The sequence below is a fragment of the Schistocerca gregaria genome, chromosome 5 (genome assembly GCF_023897955.1).
Source record: "Schistocerca gregaria isolate iqSchGreg1 chromosome 5, iqSchGreg1.2, whole genome shotgun sequence".
Classification (NCBI taxonomy): domain Eukaryota; kingdom Metazoa; phylum Arthropoda; class Insecta; order Orthoptera; family Acrididae; genus Schistocerca; species Schistocerca gregaria.
This window is the reverse complement of record NC_064924.1, coordinates 501167350-501190625: the sequence shown is the minus strand read 5'-3', so window position 1 is coordinate 501190625 and position 23276 is coordinate 501167350.

The window sequence follows — 23276 nt, the reverse complement described above, 5'->3', positions numbered from 1 at the left end:
TTTCCTTTCTCTTACAACCTTCAGCAGACATCTTCTCTCACCAACCCTTTCCAGTACTCCTGCATTACTCACTCTTTCCATCCAGCTTATTCTCTCCATTCTCCTCCACATCCACATCTCAAATGCTTGTTAATCTTTTTTTATCCTCTCGTCTCAGTGTCCATGTTTCTGCCCCATATGGTGCCACACTCCAGACAAAACATTTGCCAAGCCTTTTCCTTAGTCCTTTATCTAATTTGCCACATAAGAGTCTCCTCTTTCTGTTGAATGCCTCCTTTGCTATGGCAATTCGAGTTTTCACCTCCTGGTTGCATCTCAAGTCTTCAGTTATTGTGCTTCGGAGATATTTAAGTTGACTTACTAGGCTAATGGTAGATTGTCCTATTTTAATATTGGACAGTCTGAGTCTTGTACTGATGACCATACTCTTTGTTTTTACTGTGTTTATTTGCATCCCATATTCCACACAAGCTTCATTCAGATCTTTGAGCATGTTATTCACTGTCCACTCACTTTCTGCCACTAATACCATGTCATCAGCAAATCTTATACATTCTATTCTCTTTCCACCAATACATATTCCTCTTTTCCCATCTAAACTTTTTGCAATGATCTCTTCAAGGTATACGTTAAACAACAGTGGGGAAAGACAACAACCCTTTCTAACACCTCGTCCAATGCTGCTTCCTTCTGACATATCATTTCCAATCCTTATCCTTACTTTCTGGTGTAAATATAGATTCTATATCAGTGGTCTCTCTTTCCAATCTACTCCTTTCCTCTTCGAGATATCCATCAGCTTGTTCCACTGAGCTCTGTCAAAAGCCTTTTCTATATCTATAAAGACAGCAAAGATTTCTCTACCCTTTTCCATATATATTTCTCCTATAGTTCTTAGCAGGCCAATTGCACCTCTTGTTCCTTTTCCTCTTCTAAATCCGAACTGTTCCTCTGCAATCCCTCTATCTAGCTTGCCATATAACCTTCTGTTCAACACTCTCAGCTTTAGCTGCATGAGAAATTAGACTGATGGTCCGGTGCTCTTCACATTTTTTAGTATTTCTCTTTTTCTCTACTGGTATCATAACTGTTGCAACGAAGTCCTCAGGCCATTCCCCTTTGTCATATATCTTGTTACAGAGGTAGACTATTTCTTTTCTTGCCTTGTTTCCTACACTCTTCAACAGTTCTGCTGGCAAATCATCTATTCCACATGCCTTCCTATTCTTCATCTCCTTCAGCGCCTTTTCTACTTCTGCTTCCAAGATGGTAATCCCTTTCCATCTTACGGCACATATTGCTCCTCTTCAACCTTAATTTTGCTTTGCATTTCATCCCCCTTATACAGACATTCAATATATTCTTGCCATCTGTTCAAAACCTCCTGTGGTTCTTCTACTAGAGTACCATCCGCACTGTCTATTTCCATGTTATTCCTCTTTCTTTTACGTTCAAAAACTATCTCACTAGCCAGTCTAAACATCATTTCATACTTTCCCTCTCTATCCATTTTCTCTATTTTATCGCAATTCTGCTTCATCCATTTTCCCCTTGCTTCTTCAGTTTCTCTTCTTAATTCATTATTCAGTTTCCTGTACCTCTTTTTGCTTTCTTCAGTTTCTACATTTTTCCACATTCTGTGCTCTTCCATCTTTTCCAACATATTTTCTATTATCCATTCTTTCCTGGTGCTTTGGGATACTCTAATTCCTAGTACTTCTACATCTACATCTACATCCATACTCCGCAAGCCACCTGACGGTGTGTGGCGGAGGGTACCCTGAGTACCTCTATCGGTTCTACCTTCTATTCCAGTCTCGTATTGTTCGTGGAAAGAAGGATTGTCGGTATGCTTCTGTGTGGGCTTTAATCTCTCTGATTTTATCCTCATGGTCTCTTCTTTGGCAGAGTCCATGAGTCCTTCCCTCATTTTTATCCACTTGTCATTAACACTTTCATCAACACTACCTCTTTGCCATTTTTCCATAAATCTGTTCTCCACATCTGATGCCTTTCCTACCTTTCTTTGAGTCTTTCTATGTTTAGTCTTTCCTTTACGTTACCTCTCCAGACTTTTTTTCAACTTCACTTGTATTTCTCCCATCACTAGGTTGTGGTTTGATTTATATCCGCACCTGGATAAGTTTTATTATTCTTCAAACAGTTCCTAAACCTTTTTTGTATCAGGATGCAGTCCAGCTGATATCTTTCCCTATTCAAATTTGATATCCATGTGTAACGTCTCCTTTTGTGGTGTTCAAATAATGTGTTACCCACTGCTAATGAATTTTCTTTACACAAACTAATTAGTCGTTCACCTCTCTCATTTCTTATTCCAATCCAAATTTTCCCACTGTATCTTCATCTCTTCCTTCACCCACCACCGCATTCCAGTCCCCCATGATGATAATGCAGGCATTTCTATTTTCTTTCTCGATGAGTTCTTGGATTTTCTCATAATATTCTGCCACTTCCTCATCTCTGTGCTGGCTGGCATATATACCCGTATTAATAGCAAATCTTTTGAACTACCCTTCAGTCGTATCATCATCAGTCTTCCATCAATATATTGTACCTTCATTACCTTATTTTTCATTATTCCTACTCCATTTTCACCACTCTTTATTTCCCCTGAGTAAAAGAGTTTATAATCTCCTCTTTGTATCTTTCCATTCTCTCCCCATCTCATTTCACACATACCGAGGGCATCTAATCTGTTCCTTTTCATGTCCTATTTCGTATTCTCTAGCTTTCCTGCTTGCAGACGTGTCTTCACATTCCATGTTCCAATCCGTATCTTTCCTCCCTTCACTGTCCCTTTCTTCCTTACAAATATGTCTACTCTCAATGTGTTCCCCTCCCAAAGATCCGAATGAGGGGAAGTTTTAACTTCGGAATCTTTCACATGGAGAGACATACCATGTACTGCTTGGGAATGTAATGTGGTAGTTTCCCGTTACTTTCCACATAGGCAGTAGGATGCCCAGCCTAAAGTCAGCCGCTCACCATGAGTCAGACGCTGTCTGTAGCCAGCCCTCTGGGGTTCAGTCGCTACTTGTACTCTTTTTGTACCCAAAGAGAAAAGGTGCCTCTTTCGCCAGCTCCGCTGTACCGAAGCCCATCTTATCTGCCTTCGCTGCCATTGAGGTCTTCACCATATCCCTGGCAAGGGGCCCTCACGAGGTACTATCACCCGGGCCAGAGGAACCAAGGTTTTTTTAACGAAGCGTTACTCCTCCCCATCCTCCTTTCTCAACCGGGTTTGGGACCGGCTATTTCGGTACCACGTGACCAAAAAGTCAGTATAAATTTGATAACTTAATAAACCACAGAATAATGTAGATGGAGAGGTAAAAATTGACACATCAGTGATTGCCCATGACAATCATGTATAAAAGGAGCTGTAATGAGAGAGAGAAACAGATGCGCCAGCAGTTGCACCATGTTAACGTTACCTGAAAAAGTGTTTTTAGTGAAGCTGTATTATCAGAATGGCGAATGTGCTAGTTCAACATTACGATCCTATCTCCATAGGAAGGGGATTCAAATGGCTAAAGGTCCGTGTCCTCAGAGTCTTTCATGACGGCATACATGAATAAAACTCCGAGGACACATAGCTTTCCTCTACGGTGAGGACAAAATGCGCAGTGTGAGACTGTTAGAAAAACTGCAGAAAAAGAGATCACATCTGCTGAGTTCTTTGGCATTTTTACAACGCTGCCGGGTCAAGGAGGTAATTTCTTGCTTTGCAGTAGTCAAGCACCACATTTGAACTGCTGCACTGGACAGAATTTTTAAGAGGACCAGTCTCACCATAGTGAGACAGCAGATACGACAGACAAGGTACGAGCTTGATCATAACGCCAGGAGCCTTCTTGAGTGTTATCTGCCCTTGTCATCAACATTGTCACCATTTGATTGGGAGTTGGTGGAAGTAGCTACGGCAGCGCAACAACATGCAAGTTTATCCAAGGCAACGTCGAAGCAATGTGCCAAGTTCAACTGACTGGATCACGGAAGAACTGTTGTGAAATCTGATAAGGCCCATAGAACGGTTGTTAATCTTTCCAACCAAGAACTGGACGATGACTCTATATCAGCACTGAGTAAAGGCCTCAGCTTTTCTCCAGCTCCACAACGTTTTCCAAAATTGGATATAATTAGTGGAATAGAGCAGTGCATTAGGAATCTTTCGCACGATGCAGCTGAGGACGTCAGGCTAACTACCACCCATATTCTGAGAAAAGCTAAGCCACCAAAATCTAATATTAGCCAGGAGGAACGACGTTGCTTACGGTTATTATGTGAGAATGAAGTCTTGGTTGTCTTGCCAGCCAACAAAGGGAATGCCACCGTGGTTCTGAACTCTGCAGACTACCACCTGAAGATGCTGCATTTATTAGAAGACCCCACGTACTGCAAGCTTAGTCATGATCCCACACAGGCCATTGTCAGAAAGACAGGGAAGTTATTGAAGGATTCTGGCTTGCCAGATGAAGTGATGAAGAAATTAACGCCTCATGCTGCCAGACCTCCCAGGCTTTATGGATTACCAAAGATACACAAGAAAGTGTTCCCCTGAGGCCCATTGTTAGTGCAAATGGTTCGCCCATCTACAGACTTGCTAAACATCTGGCAGGATTATTAGCACCAAAATTGAGATATTGCGAACACCATGTGGTCAACTCACAGAAATTTGTTGAGACACTCAAGAGAATGAAGATAGGCTCAAAAGACCTAATGGTTAGCCTAGATGTTGTGTCACTTTTTACGAGGGTGCCAATACAAGATACGCTGGATCTTTTGGCCCAACATTTTCCATCTGGAATCATTAAGCTGTTCCGTCACATCCTAACGACAACCTACTTTTTGTACTGTGATGAATATTATGAGATAACTGACGGAACAGCCATGGAATCACCACTGTCTCCAGCAGTCGCAAATTTCTTCATGGAGCACTTTGAGGAGCAGGCTATGCAAACTGCAACATTACGGCCATCTATGATATGTTGATGACACTTTCCTGATATGGCCTCATGGTGAAGATACACTACAGCCGTTCGTCGATCATATGAATGGGGTCCATCCCAACATTAAATTTACTGTCGAGATGGAGAAGCACAGCAAGCTGCCATTCTTGGATGATTTGGTTGAGCGGAAGGCAGGAGGCCAGCTTGGTCACTCAGTGTACCGGAAACCAACACACACTGATCGGTACTTGAACGCCAATAGTTTCCAACACCCCATACACAAGAAAGCTGTCCTGGACACGTTGGTTCATAGATCCAAGATTATCTCTGACGATGACCACCTGCAGTCTGAATTGCAGAACTTAAAATGTGTTTTTGGGGAAAATGGATACAGCAAAAGAGACATCGCAAACGTTTTCAAGAGCCGCCGACTAAAGACAGCTGTTGAATCAGAAGAAGAGGGCAAACTGACTGTATTCCTACCATACTGTGGAGCAACTAGCAGTAAGGTAGGACGTCTGCTGCAGAAACATGTGCGAAGACCAGTGTTCTGGCCCGCCCCCAAGATACTAGATATGTTGCGCCCTGTTAAGGACGACATTGCCCTTCGAGTGTCCAGTGTGTATGGTGTACCCTGTGAATGTGGCAGCATGTACATTGGACAGACAATTCGCACGGTTGCGGAGTGTTGTACTGAGCACAAGTGCCATATAAAACAAAGGGAGCTTGACAAGTCGGCCATACCGAAGCATTGCCTAGAAAACGGACATAAGATACAGTTCGAAAATACAAAAGTGTTGGCTCATGCTTCTACATATTGGGACTCCTTTATAAAGGCAGCAGCTGAGATTCGCTTAAACAACAACAATTTCAACAGAGACCAGGGATACATACTCAGCAGGGCATGGGGACGGGCGTTGGACATTGAAAGAAAGCAGAGACAAATGCACGACATGGGAGCGACAGTTTCAAACGTGGCACCTCCCCTCCCCTGACGTCACTGGTGCTGCCACGAGCTGCCCGGGTCTATTTACGCGCACGCTTCACATTGGATCGATCTGATTGGCTGCTGATGATATGATCATGCGTTAAAAGTGAGAGACCGTAACAGCCCCGGCAGTCAGTGAACTCCTGACGACGATGGCAGAGATGGCCATTGAAAGCTCAAGCATTTTATTCGAATTGACACGGCTAGAAAACCGAGAACATTTTATTCGGCTAAAGGTCCGTTGACAAATGCAGCTGTGGCGAGAATGATTTTGAAGCCACGGGTTGTTTAGACGATAGACCCTGTAGTGGCCGACCGAGCACAAGGCGTAATGCTACTGAGACAGTTCAGGAAGAAATTGAGACTGTAGCAGGTTTGTCTATGCACAGGGAAGTCAGCGCTCATGCAGTCGCATGCTGCACCAGCATTCCATAGACTACTGTTTGGTTGGCATTTAGGCGTACCCTGCGATGCTATCCGTACAAAATCTATTGACGTCATGAACTGTTACCTGGCAATTTAGTGAAGTGGAGGGCATTTGCGGTGTGGGCATTTCAAAAGATGGCAGGAGATGATGATTGGTTCAGTAACATGTAGTGGACCGACGAAGCTCATTTCATGCTCCGAGGGTCTGTCAATGCCCACAACCGCAGAATTTGGGCTACCGAAAATCCTAAAACTTTAAAAGGAAGGTCAGCGTTGGCCATAATATTGATGGCAGACTCAATTTTCGATCACATAGTGATCATCTTCAGTGCTGATATGTACAAATTAAACTCAGACACTGGTATCAAGTTATCAATAACCAAAACTGAGAAGCGATCACACATTGTGAACTGGATGGGCAACCATTCCTACTCACATAGCCATCTAGGGAATGTTTTTTCTGTTGGGGGCTCATAATATAAATACTTTCAACAGGATATTAGTCTCAACTGAGCAATGTTAAATTCAAAAGTAATTTCATAATACACGCTTTTAACAAATAGAAACATTTTTTTGGAATGTAGGAGTTACTTCTGCCTCAAAATGTTCTTTAGCTATTGCTCATTATGGCTTAGCATTCTTTCACATGCAGTGTCATCATCATCATCTTGGACAGTTTCCAGCCTCTGACTGGGTCGGTATGGAACATAGACGTCTCCATCGTCTTCTGTCTTGCCACCATCTCTCTGTCTTCACCTTGGTCCAGTCTTCACCTTTCTTCTGGACGTATTCCTCTACTACTTTCAACCATCTGTATCTCGGTCTTCCTCTTGGTCTCTTTGCTTCCAGTTTCATCTCGTGTATCCTCCTGGGTAGCCTCTTCTCTTCCATTCTATTAACATGTCCATACCATATCAGCCTTCATTTCTCTATCTCCTCCTGCAGTGGTTCCACCTTCATTAACTCTCTGATCCTATAATTTTGTAACCTGTCTATCTTTGTCACTCCAATACTGTTTCTCAAGAATTTCATCTCACCAGCTTGTACTTTGCTTTTCTACCTTCCTTTCATAACCCAGGTTTCTGATGCACATTCAGGATCGGGACATACTTTTTACTTATTTGGGGTACATCCTTGCTCCATATCAGGCTTCTGACACTCTTCCAAATACACTCCTGGAAATGGAAAAAAGAACACATTGACACTGGTGTGTCAGACCCACCATACTTGCTCCAGACACAGCGAGAGGGCTGTACAAGCAACGATCACACGCACGGCACAGCGGACACACCAGGAACTGTGGTGTTGACGGTCGAATGGCGCTAGCTGCGCAGCATTTGTGCACCGCTGCCGTCAGTGTCAGCCAGTTTGCCGTGGCATACGGAGTTCCATCGCAGTCTTTAACACTGGTAGCATGCCGCGACAGCGTGGACGTGAACTATATGTGCAGTTGACGGACTTTGAGCGAGGGCATATAGTGGCCATGCGGGAGGCCGGGTGGACGTACTGCCGAATTGCTCAACATGTGGGGCGTGAGGTCTCCACAGTACATCGATGTTGTCGCCAGTGGTCGGCGGAAGGTGCACGTGCCCGTCGACCTGGGACCGGACCGCAGCGCCGCACGGATGCACGCCAAGACCGTAGGAACCTACGCAGTGCCGTAGGGGACCGCACCGCCACTTCCCAGCAAATTAGGGACACTGTTGCTCCTGGGGTATCGGCAAGGACCATTCGCAACCGTCTCCATGAAGCTAGGCTACGGTCCCGCACACCGTTAGGCCGTCTTCTGCTCACGCCCCAACATCGTGCAGCCCACCTCCAGTGGTGTCGCGACAGGCGTGAATGGAGGGACGAATGGAGACGTGTCGTCTTCAGCGATGAGAGTCGCTTCTGCCTTGGTGCCAATGATGGTCGTATGCGTGTTTGGCGCCGTGCAGATGAGCGCCACAATCAGGACTGCATACGACCGAGGCACACAGGGCCAACACCCGGCATCATGGTGTGGGGAGCGATCTCCTACACTGGCCGTACACCTCTGGTGATCGTCGAGGGGACACTGAATAGTGCACGGTACATCCAAACCGTCATCGAACCCATCGTTCTACCATTCCTAGACCGGCAAGGGAACTTGCTGTTCCAACAGGACAATGCACATCCGAATGCATCCCGTGCCACCCAACGTGCTCTACAAGGTGTAAGTCAACTACCCTGGCCAGCAAGATCTCCGGATCTGTCCCCCATTGAGCATATTTGGGACTGGATGAAGCGTCGTCTCACGCGGTCTGCACATCCAGCACGAGCGCTGGTCCAACAGAGGCGCCAGGTGGAAATGGCATGGCAAGCCGTTCCACACGACTACATCCAGCATCTCTACGATCGTCTCCATGGGAGAATAGCAGCCTGCATTGCTGCGAAAGGTGGATATACACTGTACTAGTGCTGACATTGTGCATGCTCTGTTGCCTGTGTCTATGTGCCTGTGGTTCTGTCAGTGTGATCATGTGATGTATCTGACCCCAGGAATGTGTCAATAAAGTTTCCCCTTCCTGGGACAATGAATTCACGGTGTTCTTATTTCAATTTCCAGGAGTGTAGCTTTTTCTTTTCTCCCCAGCTCGTTTATTTCTCTGTTGTTTTTCTCCTCTTCCTGTATCAGGCTTCCTAGGTACTCTCCACTCTTCTCAATAATTCCCCATCAATTGTTATTCCCATTGTTCCTCTCTCCTTCTTTCTTTTCTTACTCTTACTTATACTAAATTTAATCACATATTCTTGTATTGTTTGTTCCCATACGTTCAACTGCTCTTGTACTTCCTCCTCCTTATTCCTCCAAATCATCAGACCATCTGCAAGCACCATAGCTTTCATCTTCCTTTCACCAATTATTTGTGCAACTGTACTCATTATATCATCCATCACTGCAATGAAGAGTAATGGTGTTAGTGCACTTCCTTGCCTCAAGCCATTCCTCTGTTCAATCTAAGCTGATCTCTCTCCTCCCACTTTCACACAGCTCACACTTCGATGGTACATTTCCCTTATCCTCCAAATAATCTGTTTTGCCACTCCTCTGTTCTCCAGGGCTTTCCACACTTTGCTTCTACAGACACTATCATATGCTTTTTCAATGTCCAGGGAGGTCATTAGTAGATCTATTCCATATTCATAGTGCTGTTCCTGCAGTTGTCTTACAGCAAAAATTAGATCCACATGGACCTTCCTATTCTGAAGCCATTTTTGCTCTGCTCTCATTCTTCCTTCTAATTTTGCCCAAATTCATGTTTCCAAAATTTTCTCATAAATCTTTGCACAATGACCCATCAATGTTAGCCCCCGATAGTTCTTGCACTCTTTTCTATTTCCGTTCTTAAAGATCGGGACAATTATTCCCTTCTTCCAGTCTTCTGGTATCATCTTCTGTCTCCACACAATTTTTATTACTCAATATAGCCATTGTATCCCCACCTCTCCTGCTGCTCTCACCATCTCTACACTTAGCTCATCCAGACCTGGTGACTTCCCTCCCTTCATATTGCCCAATACCTCGTCCACTTCTCCCCATGTAAGGTCTTTTTCTATTTTCTGTTCCTCCTATTTCTTCTCCTCGGCTTGTTCCTCCTCATCCAGGTCTCCATTCGAATTCAGGAGTTCTTCAAAATACTCCTTCCACATATTCTTGAATTCCTCCTTATTCTCTACATCTTGTCCACTTTTGTTTACCATTTGAGCATAATCTGTCATACCATTCTTCCTCTTACATTTAATCATCCCATATAACACCTTTTTTTTGAACCTTCATTCTCCTCCTTCATCATTCTAGTTCACTGTTCCATCCACTTTCTTCTTTCCTCCGCCACCACTCTTTTTGCCTCGTTCTTGCTTGCCTGATACTCTTCTCTTGTCTCTACTGTTCTCTTCTGGAACCATACCCTAAAGCCTCTGTTCTTCTTCTGTACTATATCCTTTGTTTTATCATTCCACCAGGGTGTTTCTTTCCATCTCTTTTTGTTGCTTGTCCTCCCATGCAGTGTCATGGTGCAGAAATTTAAACATAATACATATTTGAGAAACATACATGATAGTGTTCTTTCCACAGATATTAATTGAAATGGTGTTCAAGGATGTGAAATACCTTGAACCAAAATATGCCATACGTATTTTCATTTAAGCGGTAATACCAGACTATTCAATGATAAGTAAATGCATATATACTGAAGTGCATAATATATTCGTAGGCTATTGTAGCAGCACATCTAACAGAAAGCTTTTAAAATACTTGCGATGTTGTGTAACACATACATTATTTGATATTATTTTACATATTCATTAACCCACCTGGATAGTCATGCATGTTAAAAAGAGTCACTTCCAGGATGGGGAGTTGCGCTGGCCCCGGACTGAATCATAACAGTGGGTTAACAATAAGTGTCATTATACTGCCAGTCATGATGTGCCTTTTATGTGGATTCCGACATCCCAGTAGATGAATACCCCAATCTGGCATCAGTTACATGATTCACAAAACATTTAGAATATTTTAGCTCACTGCAGACTGTTTGGGGTGCACATATTCTGTCCCTAGACATAAAGGGGTAGCAACAGGAAGGTCATGCTGCCACTCCTTAAGCTAACCATGGCAATTCCATAAATAACCACACCAACCCTTTGGTGACGTGGAGCAGAGACTCAAGAAGAAGAAGATTCTGGAAGAATTTTGTCAATGGAGACGGAGTGGCCCATCAACAAATATTTTACATTCTCTTCAAACTGAACTTATTGGGATCTAAACTTTTTATAACTGCCACTAAGTTATTGAAAATTTGATTTCCCTAATAATGGACACCCTTCTGATCAAAGTATTAAAAAGCCTAATGAACTGAAGATCTGACCAGAATAGCGGCACCATCATGCTTGTGACTGAGAAGCAGAGAGGGAAAGTATTAACAGTCTGCACTTTCTAATCTTACATGGAGCGCTGTCACATGCTTTGTGTTGTTAGTACGGTCATTAAATGAAGTGCCCAATTAGAATTAGAACAGAAAGAAGATATACATTATACGTCATCTTCACTGCTCACAGTGCTTCATTGGCAGTATCCATAAAACTACCTATATTGTATTGTATTGTATGGATCTGGGGACCTAGAAATGACAGAGAGGCATCATTCCCGCAGTTGTACACAACCCCACAACAGGCTACAGCAATCCACTCGCCCCACCGCTACCCCACACCAAGCCCAGGGTTACCGTGTCGTTCAGCCCCTGGTAGACCCCACCGGGAACGTCTCATACCAGACCAGTGTAACCCCAAGGTTTGCGTGGTAGATTAATTATGGTGTGGAGAAAGTGTTTGCGCAGCAATCGCCGACATAATGTAACTGAGGTGGAATAAGAGGAACCAGCCCGCATTCGCCGAGGCAGATGGAAAATTGCCTTAAAAACCATCCAAAGACTGACCGACACACTGGACCTCGACACTAATCCGTCGGGCGGATTCATGCTGAGGACCAGCATGCCTTCTCACCCGGAAAGCAGTGCTTTAGACCACATGGCTAATCGGGTGGGCTAAAACTACCTTACTCAGTGGTCTCACCATCTTCCACAGCTTTAAATGTCAATTCATCATTAGCTATTTCAGTCACTGATAATAAAACTGACTCTTTGTTCGAATCCACACTGATTGATTCTATTATATTTTCAGTTTCCTTTTCCATTGTGGCATTACCTCCTGTCTCCAATTGAGGTATTCATTGGGAAGCTTTCTCAAAGGTGTGACATTAATTAATAACTAACAAAGAGAGGTGATTTTGCATAATTCAACATGTGACATGGAGGCAACCCACACTGATGATGCACAGTCTCCTCAGATAGCATCCTGCAGTACAACTCATTAAAACTTCCCTTGCATTAACTGAAACATTTTCTTATTGGAGTCCATCATCATAACATTTTCTTTTAATTAGCCTGTGAGCAGGCTGCCTGGCATCTTTGCTAGGAAGTGATAACTGATCACACACGCGCTATTCACACAATGAAATGGTATGTACGAACACAGACAGTGCTCGGTTGCACACCTCTGAACAATCTGCTGCCAGCCTCTGCCACTTTTTCACCAAAACACATTGAAAAGATACGGTATAAAATCTACTCATCAAGCGGCAGCAGGGGACCACACACACAAAACAATTTAACTTTTACAAGGTATCAGAGCCAGTGGTTCCTTCTTCTGGGAGAAAAGTTGAAGGAGAAGGAAGAGGGGCAATTGAAAAGGAATGGGGAGGTTTAGAGAAAAGGGTACGGTTCAGAAAAGTCACCCAGAATCACAGGTTAGGGGTGTCTTTCCAGACGGCATGAGAAGAAAAGACTGATTGTTGGGAACTGGACCGGATGGGATTTGAAAACGTGAGACCTTAAAGGTTGAAGACAGGGTAATATGCAAGACAGAGATTACTACTAAAACATCATGCATGAGTTAATACAAAGCTAAGTGCATAGTATGTAACACAGATGGGGCGGGAAGCAGCAAAAATAGACAATTCAGGGAGAGAAAGATGTAGGAAATTAAAATTGAGTGAAGAAGCGAGTAGTTACCGTTACTGATACAGAAGGAACTAACCTAAATTACTGCCAGGTGGGTGGTGAGAACCAAGGGCTGTTGTAGTGCTCGTTGCCACCTGCGGAGTTCTGAGAAACTGGTGTCTGGGAAGAATCTAGATGGTGCGTGTGATGAAACAGGCTCCGAGGTCATGACTGTCATGTTGTACAGCATGCTCTGCAACAGAACTTTGTATGTTGCCTTTATAAACCCTCTGACTATGCCCACTCATCCTGACTGATAACTGGGTGGTAGTCATGTCAATGTAAAAAGTCGAACAATGTTTACATAACAGCTGGTATATGATGTGTTGGTTTTCAGGTGGCTCTTTCTTTGATAGTGTATGTTTTGCCAGCTACAGGGCTGGAATAGGTGGTGGTAGGAAGGCAAGCGTTGCAGCAGGGACGGTCACAGGGATAGGAGCCATAGGGTAGGGAGCATAGTGTCTGACAAGGATATTGCGGAGACTGGGAGAGCGACAAAAAGCTATTCTAGGTGTGATGGGCAAAATCTCAGACAGAATGGATCTCATTTCAGGGCATGATTTTAGTAAGTCATGGCCTTGTCGAAATAGCTGTTTGATACATTCAAGACCAGGATAATACTGGGTGACAAGTGGTGTGCTCCGAAGTTGTGTTTTGGAGGGATCAGCAATACCAGGGCTGGATGTGATGGTGCGGGAAATTTGCTTTTGAACTAGGCTGTTGGGATAATTTCGTCCAGTGAAGACTGAAGTGAGAGTGGTGGGGTATTGCTATAAAAGGCCTGCATCAGAACAAATATATTTGTCTCGAATGCCAATGCTGTATGTGAGGGAACATTTGACATGGAAAGGATGCCAGGTGCCAGAAAAGCCCCCTCCAAACGACCCATGAAAAGGTTGGCATAGGAAGGAGCCATCCTGGTTCCCAGATCTGTTTGTATGTGTGCCCCTCAAAGGTGAAGTAATTGTATAAAGTTGATTAAGGTGAGCAAGAAAAATGTCAGAGGCTTGGAATCAGGTGAGTGTTGACTGAGGAAATGGGCCTCTCAGGAATGGCCATAGTTAAACTATGGAAAACTGCAAACTTGACCATCTAGTTGGCGAACATGCTGCACAGTATAACACTGCTGGACTATGTGGCTGTTTGGATGCTCCCTTCCAGCACTAGCTTCTTTAAACTATACATTTGGGAATTGTCTCTCCAGCATATCCTCTGCTCTTACTGTCGCCCTGGCATAAACGTCTACGTACCTGTTTCCCCTGCCTCAGATTATCTTTTCAGTTCTCTCTTCTGTTGGTACCACTCCTTCCCCATCCAGATCCAGATCGTGTACTGTCTTCTCCCACTACTCTCCCCCCTGCCCACCCCCTGACCCATAGTCTCTCTCTCTCTCTCTCTCTCTCTCTCGCCCTCCCCCCCCCCCCCCTTTTTTCCTACCCCTCTTCCTTTCTCTCCCGCTCTTCATCTCCACCTTCCTCTCCTCCTTCCTATATTTCTTATATGCTCTACCCTCTGAACGCCTTTCGTTTTGCTGTGCTGTGGCTAAGTGTTATGTCAAAAGACATACCTGCCTTGCTGTATCCCTTTATCCTCTCCTTGCATTATGTGCCCTTCTCTACTCCATCCGAATCTCAACCAACCCAGACAAGTTTCAATAATCAGTCTCACCATGGCTGCAGGAGAGCCATTTGAGTATCTGTGTGTGCACTTTCACTAAGAAAAGAGTGAGAACTCAGAAGCTGTTTTTTTATTATTGTTTATTTATTTCCAACATGCTCCATTACAATATTTGTAAAGCTGAATGAATATACAGGGTGTCCATAAAGTCCCTTTACAACTTCAAAATTTTATTACAGTGGCAGTTGTTGAAATATTTTAACGTTTCTTATATTGTAATTTTTTGACAGTGTTTAATAGACCTCTATATGTTTACTGTCACGGAAACCTGATCCTTGGGGGCTGCAGGGTCTCTAGACAATCATTTTATGAAGTTTCAAGCTCTTCTGCTACTATGCTTCATGCCAAGACTCTCCAACATATGTTCCCAGGACTCTTGATAGTCTTAGCTTATAGTTTCAATCAGCTGATCTCCAAGATTTATGGTTTCTTCGCTGAAAGACATTGTAAGACTTCACTGTTTTACCTGGAGGAACATACTCATAGAGAACACTAATCCTTTACTATCAAAGAATGCAAGCAACATTGTCTTTGTTCCTGAAGGTTGTCATTTGACTTTTTTCGAGGCTGACTCTGCCATTCAGCACCTTGAGGCTTCAGGTGTGGGTCATACTGGTAGCACCAACTTTCATCCCCAGCAATAATTTTTGACAGAAATGTGAGTTCATGGCTGGCTCTAACCACTAGTTCAGCAGAAATTCTTTTTCTTTTCTGTTTCTGTTCATCTGTTAGTAAGTGAGCGATGAGTTTTGCATTATGTTTCCATTTCCCCAAATCTCTGCGTAACATCTTATGACAAACATCAAAATTAAAATTATGTTCTTCTGATATAACATGCACAGTTACATGACAGTCTTGCAATAACTGCCTTCCATGCTCCACATTTGCATCGGTATGTGCTGTAGCCAGATGACCAGTTCTGGGATTGTCTTGCACTGAACCTCTGCCTTTACGAAACCTTCTGTGCCACTCGAAAACACGACATCTTGAAATTGCCTCACTGCATTTGTTTGCTTAATCATTTTACATGTCTCACAAGGGGTATCCCTGAGCTTAATGCAGAACTTAATGTTCATTCTTTGCTCACAATCAGCGCCATTGTGGCACCATAACTAATGCGCCAAGAACCCAAACTGTGTTTTGCCAAGCAAAGTCGTGCCATCTAGTGAGTTTGCATGGAAATATGGTCAAGATCATTTCAAGGATGCACAAGTAACATAAAAACATTTATTACTTTTTAATATTGCAAACTCAGAAATAACAAATCTGTCCTCGAACTTTTCCGACAAAGGGAGTAACTAGATGGACAAGATCTATGAGGATCATTACAAAAGAAATAATACAGTATGTAGATACATCCTTTAGGAACAATATTTTCATTTCTCCACATAATTTCCATCCCTCTCAACTGCCTTAAGCCATCTCTGAACCACCGCCTGTATACCAGCATGGTAAAATTCTGGACCAACCTGTTGGAGCCACTGTTTGGCAGCGTGAACAAGGGAGTCATCATCTTCAAACCTTGTTCAATGAAGAGAGTCTTTCATTTTCCCAAAGAGATGATAGTCACATGGAGCCAGGTCAGGACTGTGTTGTCCATTCGTGTTTTGTGATTGCTTCCATGGTTTTTTGACTGACATGTGTCCGTGCATTGTCGTGCAACAGCAAAACATTCTGCTTTTGCGGATGTGGTTGAACACAGTTCAGTTGAGCTTGAAGCTTCTTCAGTGTCGTCACATGTGCATCAGAATTTATGGTGGTTCCACTTAGCATGATGTCCACAAGCAAGAGTCCTTCGGAATCGAAAAACACCGTAGCCATATCTTTTCCAGCAGAAGGTGTGGTTTTGAAATTTTTTTGTCTTGGGTGAATTTACATGATGCCACTCTATTGACTGCCTCTTCATCTCTGGTGTAAAATGATGGAACCATGTTTCATCACCTGTCACAATTCTTCCAAGAAATTCTTTTCCACCAGTCTCATACTGCTCCAAAAGTTCGCTGCATTCCATTTTTCTTGTTTCTTTGTGAGCCACTGCCAACATCCTGGGAGTCCACCTAGCACAAACCTCAGTATTCTGCACACACTTCCTTCCCCTATCCCAAAGTAGCGTGACAATTCGTTCACTGTGAAGCGTCTGACAGCAGTCACCAATTTGTTAACTCTCTGCGCATTGTCTGCAGTGTGTGCAGTACAAGACCTACTGCTGCCGTGCCCGCTTTCATCACGTAATCTGCTTGCCCACCGTTAACTGTACTGTGATCAACAGCAACATCTCCATACACCTTTTTCAACCTCCTGTGGATGTTTCCCACTGTCTCGTTTTCACAGCATAGGAATTCTATGACAGCATGTTGCTTCTGACGAACGTCAAGTGTAGCAGCCTTTTTGAAGACATGCTGTGACAGCGCCACTCATGGTAACAGGTTGAACTAAGTTTGAAAACAAGTGGGAAGGATTTATCTACACATTGTAAAACTTTCACACATGCAGAAATAAAACTATATTTTTACAAAAATAGTGTGCATTTATTTTGGAGTGACCCTCATAGTTATTCATGGACTTTGCTCCTCACAAATGTAGTACTTCAGATAACTGCAATGGACAAAGATTTAAGCATATCATATGGTATAACAATTAACATAGTTTATCAGAAATATTTGTTGACTAGCCGAGTAATGTGGCATTGCCCGAGTATTTATTTATAGATGCACGTGGGACTTTATACGCATACAATTTATTTTTTACTTATTAAGTTTTGTTGTATACAGTGTTTGAAGTAGTATGAAAGGGGATGTGAATGCAGAGCTTGTTTGCTTCATTAACATGGGTGAGAGTCATGTAGAGCTGCCTGTGAAAAGCAACTGACACTAAGGTACATGCCCGCAACACATAGCATCTGGCCTTATATTTTGTTTACGGTCATGGCATAACATACGCTACCGAGGATTGTACATATTTAAAGCAAAATAGTAAACTCTTTGGGTTAAGCAGTCTTCGTGGTATAAAAACTCGTTCACCAGAACCACTTTCTGTCAGAATTTCTGCTTGTATGTTGTTATGTTGGAGAGTAGTAACTTTAAGTCTCTGTGAGTGAAGGGTCCTGAGGAACATGTTAAAGCCTGATATTCTCGAGCTGCAGCAAGTCTTGCCTCATGATACTCATTTGATTCCTGATACCATATTGTCCTCAGTCTTTTGGCCATTCTGATGTTTTCATACATTTCTTACTTGTAAACAAAATATGATGAGTAGGCACCCAAATGACAAAGGAAATTTAATAAACCCATTGTTCCTAGCAAAGAATGTAAATTGACCTATCAAAAGAAGCAATGCAATGTCATTAAGTTTTTAATGTTGTTGTTGTTGTGGTCTCCAGTCCTGAGACTGATTTGATGCAGCTCTCCATGCTACCCTATCCTGTGCAAGGTTCTTCATCTCCCAGGACTTACTGCAACCCACACCCTTTTGAATCTGCTTAGTGTATTCATCTCTTGGTCTCCCTCTACAATTTTTTCCCTCCACGCTGCCCTCCAATGCTAAATTTGTGACCCCTTGATGCCTCAGAACATGTCCTACTAACCAGTCCCTTCGTTTTGTCAAATTGCGCCACATACTTCTCTTCTCCCCAATTCTATTCAATACTTCATCATCAGTTATGTGATCTACCCATCTAATCTTCAGCATTCTTCTGTAGCACCACATTTCGAAAGCTTCTATTCTCTTCTTGTCCAAACTATTTATCGTCCATGTTTCACTTCCATACATGGCTACACTCGATACAAATACTTTCATAAACAATTTCCTGACACTTAAATCTGTACTCGATGTTAACAAATTTCTCTTCTTCAGAAGCGCTTTCCTTGCCATTGCCAGTCTACATTTTATGTCCTCTCTACTTCGACCATCATCAGTTATTTTGCTCCCCAAATAGCAAAACTCCTTTACTGCTTTAATTGTCTCATTTACTAATCTAATTCCCTCAGCATCACCCGACTTAATTCGACTATGTTCCATTATCCTCGTTTTGCTTTTGTTGATGTTCATCTTATATCCTCCTTTCAAGACACTGTCCATTCTCTTCCAAGTCCTTTGCTGTCTCTGATAGAATTACACTGCCATCAGCGAACCTCAAAGTTTTTATTTCTTCTCCATGGATTTTAATTCCTATCCGAATTTTTCTTTTGTTTCCTTTACTGCTTGCTCACTATACAGATTGAATAACATCGGGGACAGGCTACAACCCTGTCTCACTCCCTTCCTCTCTGTAGGACCTATTAAGAGTCAGAATATGGTGGCTAGATGGAAGAGGGATGCACATACAGTGTCACTGCATAGTGGGAAACTCTCTGTTCACTATGGCCTTGTTTATTTATTTAATCGTGTCTGAGGTACATCTATAATTAATTAATAGGTTAAATATATTTAAAAACAAAGATGATGTGACTTACCAAACAAAAGCGCTGGCAGGTCGATAGACACACAAACAAACACAAACATACACACAAAATTCAGGCTTTCGCAACCAATGGTTGCTTCTTCAGGAAAGAGGGGAGGAGAGGGAATGACGAAAGGGTGTGGGTTTTAAGGGAGAGGGTAAGGAGTTATTCCAATCCCGGGAGTGGAAAGACTTATTGTCTATAGCAAGGATCATATCTCTCTCCATTGTGCAGCACACTTCACTGCAGCGTCGCTGGCCGGCCACGGGTCTTGGAAAGTGCATGGGACCAGCAAGGATGGACAAGTCAACAGTTGTGTCACTGTTTGTTTTCCTCAACATTGGCAGGGCTCTTCTTCAGTGTATCCCGACTTGAACACCTTATCCTTTGATCTTCCCGTTTGATACCTAAGTCTGTTAAGGCTCTTCCAAACTCTTAATTTCCACTGTGATCCAGCTGGAAGTTTTTCTTTAATGTTCCAACTTTTCAGGCTGCCTTTATCCAATTTCTGTCTCCACATTGATTCTCTAGTTGTACATTGACTTTCGTTTAGTGGACGTTCAAATTTTATGAAATCTTTCCTAGATTTAAGTCTTGCCACCGCTGGCTGGTGTGCATACAGAGGATGTCTCGTATCTTCGCACTGCCTTCTTCGGTTGGCCATCGCCAACATTTGTTGTCTGATATGTGGGGAGGCTATTCCAGAGCACATATAAAGGATATCGTGGTTTATTGTGTTCAGGCATCCCGTAATTATCTGAGATGGGTCATTCAGTGCTGCATCTAGCTACTGAGCGTATGTCCATCTTCTTCATATGGGGTATGTATATTCAGCTGGAGCAAAGTGCAATGCCAGGGATGATGCATGTAGAATTTCAGGATTAGTTCTCCAGTGTGAATTGGTACGTTTGCAGATTATACCTTGTCATATGTTGACTTTCGCTCTAGTTTTTTCTACATGATTCTTGTAAGACAATGTTTGATCTAAAATAAACTGGGTTTGGGCAGTGTTTAAGTCTAACTGAGTTCCATTCCAATTGTAATTCCATGTTTGCTTTCTTATTGTTCAGATGAAATAAAAAACTCTGCATCTTTGCCGGATTCGGTCGAAGCTAATTCCCATTGTAATATTTAGTTAGTACTTCTAAAGCATCTGTTAGGTTTCTCTCAATCTGTTTGATTGATCTGGATTCACAGGCAATGGCTACATCATCAGCATAGATAAAGCTTCTTGTCGTTAGTCCAATGGGTTGGTCATTTATGTACAAATTGAAAACTAGAGGGGACAAAATACTACCTATGTGGGAGACCATTCTTCTGGTTCCTCCAGTGACTTCTTTGCTCTTGAAATCCACATAGTGTCTTCTGTTGGAGATCAGTGATCTCACAACATCAGTAAGATAGTAGTTTCCCTTAATTTTAAACATTTTTCCCACGAGGATTTTGTGGTTTATCATGTTGTATGCTGCTGATAAGTCAACAAACACCACACCAGTTTTTTCTCCCTTCGCAAAACTGTCCTCTATGTCTTGTGTTAGGCAGAGATCTGACCAGTGCAAGACTTACCAGGTCTGAATCCTGCTTGTTGTGGAATGAATTGGCTTTCTAGTTGTGGTCCTATTTTATTCAAGATAAGATGTTCATATAGTTTGAAAGGGCATCACAGCAGCAATATTGGATGATAGTTCTTGGCATCGTCTCTTGATTTACCTGGCTACGGAATAGCTACTAGCTTGACCTTCAACCATAGCTTGGTACCGTCTTGTTAGACAGGCAGAAATTACGAAGTTGTAAGAGCCATTCCTTAGCTACGGGCCCTATGTTCTGTATAAATTCTTTAATTATGTCATTGGGAACTGCGGCCTTCCTGGGTTTCAGGAAACTGATAGCAGCTTCACATTCTGTTGAAGTGAAGCATGGCTCAGGTGGTATTTCAGCCACTTGTGGCCTCTTATATAAGGTGGCAATCTTGCTGCTCCTGGTTGGTTTACCATTCAAAAGGAGCCGATGTGCGATCTGATTAGCTGTCACGGAAACTTGATCCTTGGGGGCTGCAGGGTCTCTAGACAATCATTTTATGAAGTTTCAAGCTCTTCTGCTACTATGCTTCATGCCAAGACTCTCCAACATATGTTCCCAGGACTCTTGATAGTCTTAGCTTATAGTTTCAATCAGCTGATCCCCAAGATTTATGGTTTCTTCGCTGAAAGGGTCCTGGCTGTATTGCTCCAAGTATTTGTTTCATGTTGGAAACTCCAGGAATATAGAGTGTTCTGCAGCCTCTAGGTATGCTGAGTCTTTCTGATCTTTTAACAGCTTGGGTGAACTTTCCGTAGTTTTCAGTGTTTGATGGTAAATTTACAATTTCCATAACTAAGGTGTCCGTAAATTTTTTCCATTTAGCCCATTTGAAGTTGAAACGTCTTTTAAAGGGTACTTTTTGTGGCACTATTACTGGTCTAAACTTTAGCATTTAGCATGACTATTCTTTAGCTTTGGGACAGGGTTCAGAATGAATTTATTGCATCACTCAGACAAGGTTTTGGAAACAAATATGAGGTCAGGGTTATACACTTGTGTGTAAAGATCTTAGGAAATTCTTGAGGTTGTGGCAGTGGTGTTCTAATGTATGACATATTTGTTGCACTCGCCTGACGAGGTCTGTCAACTTCTTAAGGTTCTGCAGGTTTGACAAATTTGGCTGGAAGGTTCAGCTGTTCACCTAACAAGACCTCAGCTAATGATGCCTGCACATCCTTCTTAAAAGCCAAATGTACCGTATTTACTCGTATCTAAGCCACACTTTTTTTCTGGTTGTTGTAATCCAAAAAACTGCCTGCGGCTTAGAATCGAGTGCAAAGTAAGTGGAAGTTCTGAAAAATGTTGCTACGTGCCGTCACAACTAACTTCTGCTGTCGGATATATGTAGTGCTGCTTAGGCGTGCTTTGCAGGCACAAAGATAAAAATTGGCATCAAAACCTCTGTGTCAGTAAATAAATTAAGAAAGAAGTGGAAGATGAGCTTTTTTCTCCGCCCCGAGTTTTGACCACTGCATTTTCATACATTATCCAACTAAGTAAATACAAATTCCGTATTGTTCATCTTCGAATGTAGCAGCATTTCAATGTACTTCGAAAATCTGACTGGCAAAACTGTTTGGGATGTTTGTCATTATAGCCAACTCTTATGTTCTGAATTTTTTCCTACCTGTGAGAAGAGATGGTTGCTAATAGGAACTTTTACGAATTATGAATCAAATGCAGGATTCTCTTCACCATAAGAATAATACGAATATAAACATTTTGCCATGTATTCTTTCATGTTTGCTGCTATCTCATTTTTATCATGTCTGCCTAATAAACTACGAAACTAGAATGAGACAGCAGCAAATGCGGAAGAATATACATATTATGTCATGTTTATATTCGTTTTATTCTTATGCCTAATAGTGATACAGTCAAAAACGAAGCACGGCAAATTGACTAGATTTTTAAATCTAAGATGACTAATTTCTACACAGAATGTAATGTACTAAAGAGGCATCTGCAAAGATTTTCAAAGGGAGAAAAATTTTCGCTTAACTCTTGTTCAGAACGTCTTCTATCATATGCAGTCTATTATTTGGTTCTTGTTGATCATTATCTCTTTTTTTATTTTTATTTATTTTTTATTTTTATTTATTGGAAGCGGTGGTAGGACGCACAAAAGCAAGCCAAGCCAGGCCGTAAGCGCTTATTATCAGAATGTGACACACAATGCGTGATACAGTACAGTAATGCATTTTCAGCGTAGTGTCGTAAACACCTATAACAATGAGAACGGCACTTACCAAGCTTATGACTCGAACCTACTGTAGCTGTATCATCATTCTTTTGACTTAAATTTTGTCTCATATTTCAATGGACCAACTTCGTTTCGATTTGGAGGTGCGGCCTAAAACTTTTCTCTCACCTTGGATTTCGAGTCTCAAATTTCTGGTGCGGCTTAGATTTGGGAAATTTTTTTTCCTTGATTTCGAGTCTCATTTTTCAGGTGCGGCTTAGATTCGAGTAAATACGGTATGCTCAGTGGAACCCAGGGCAGGGGTTCTGTCCAGCGAGCCTCAGGGAATATGAATCCTGCTTTTAACAAGCAGTGCCACCACTCTACCAGCTGATTGCTCTACATGTGGTAGGTGGTGGTGTGGTAACTTTTAAA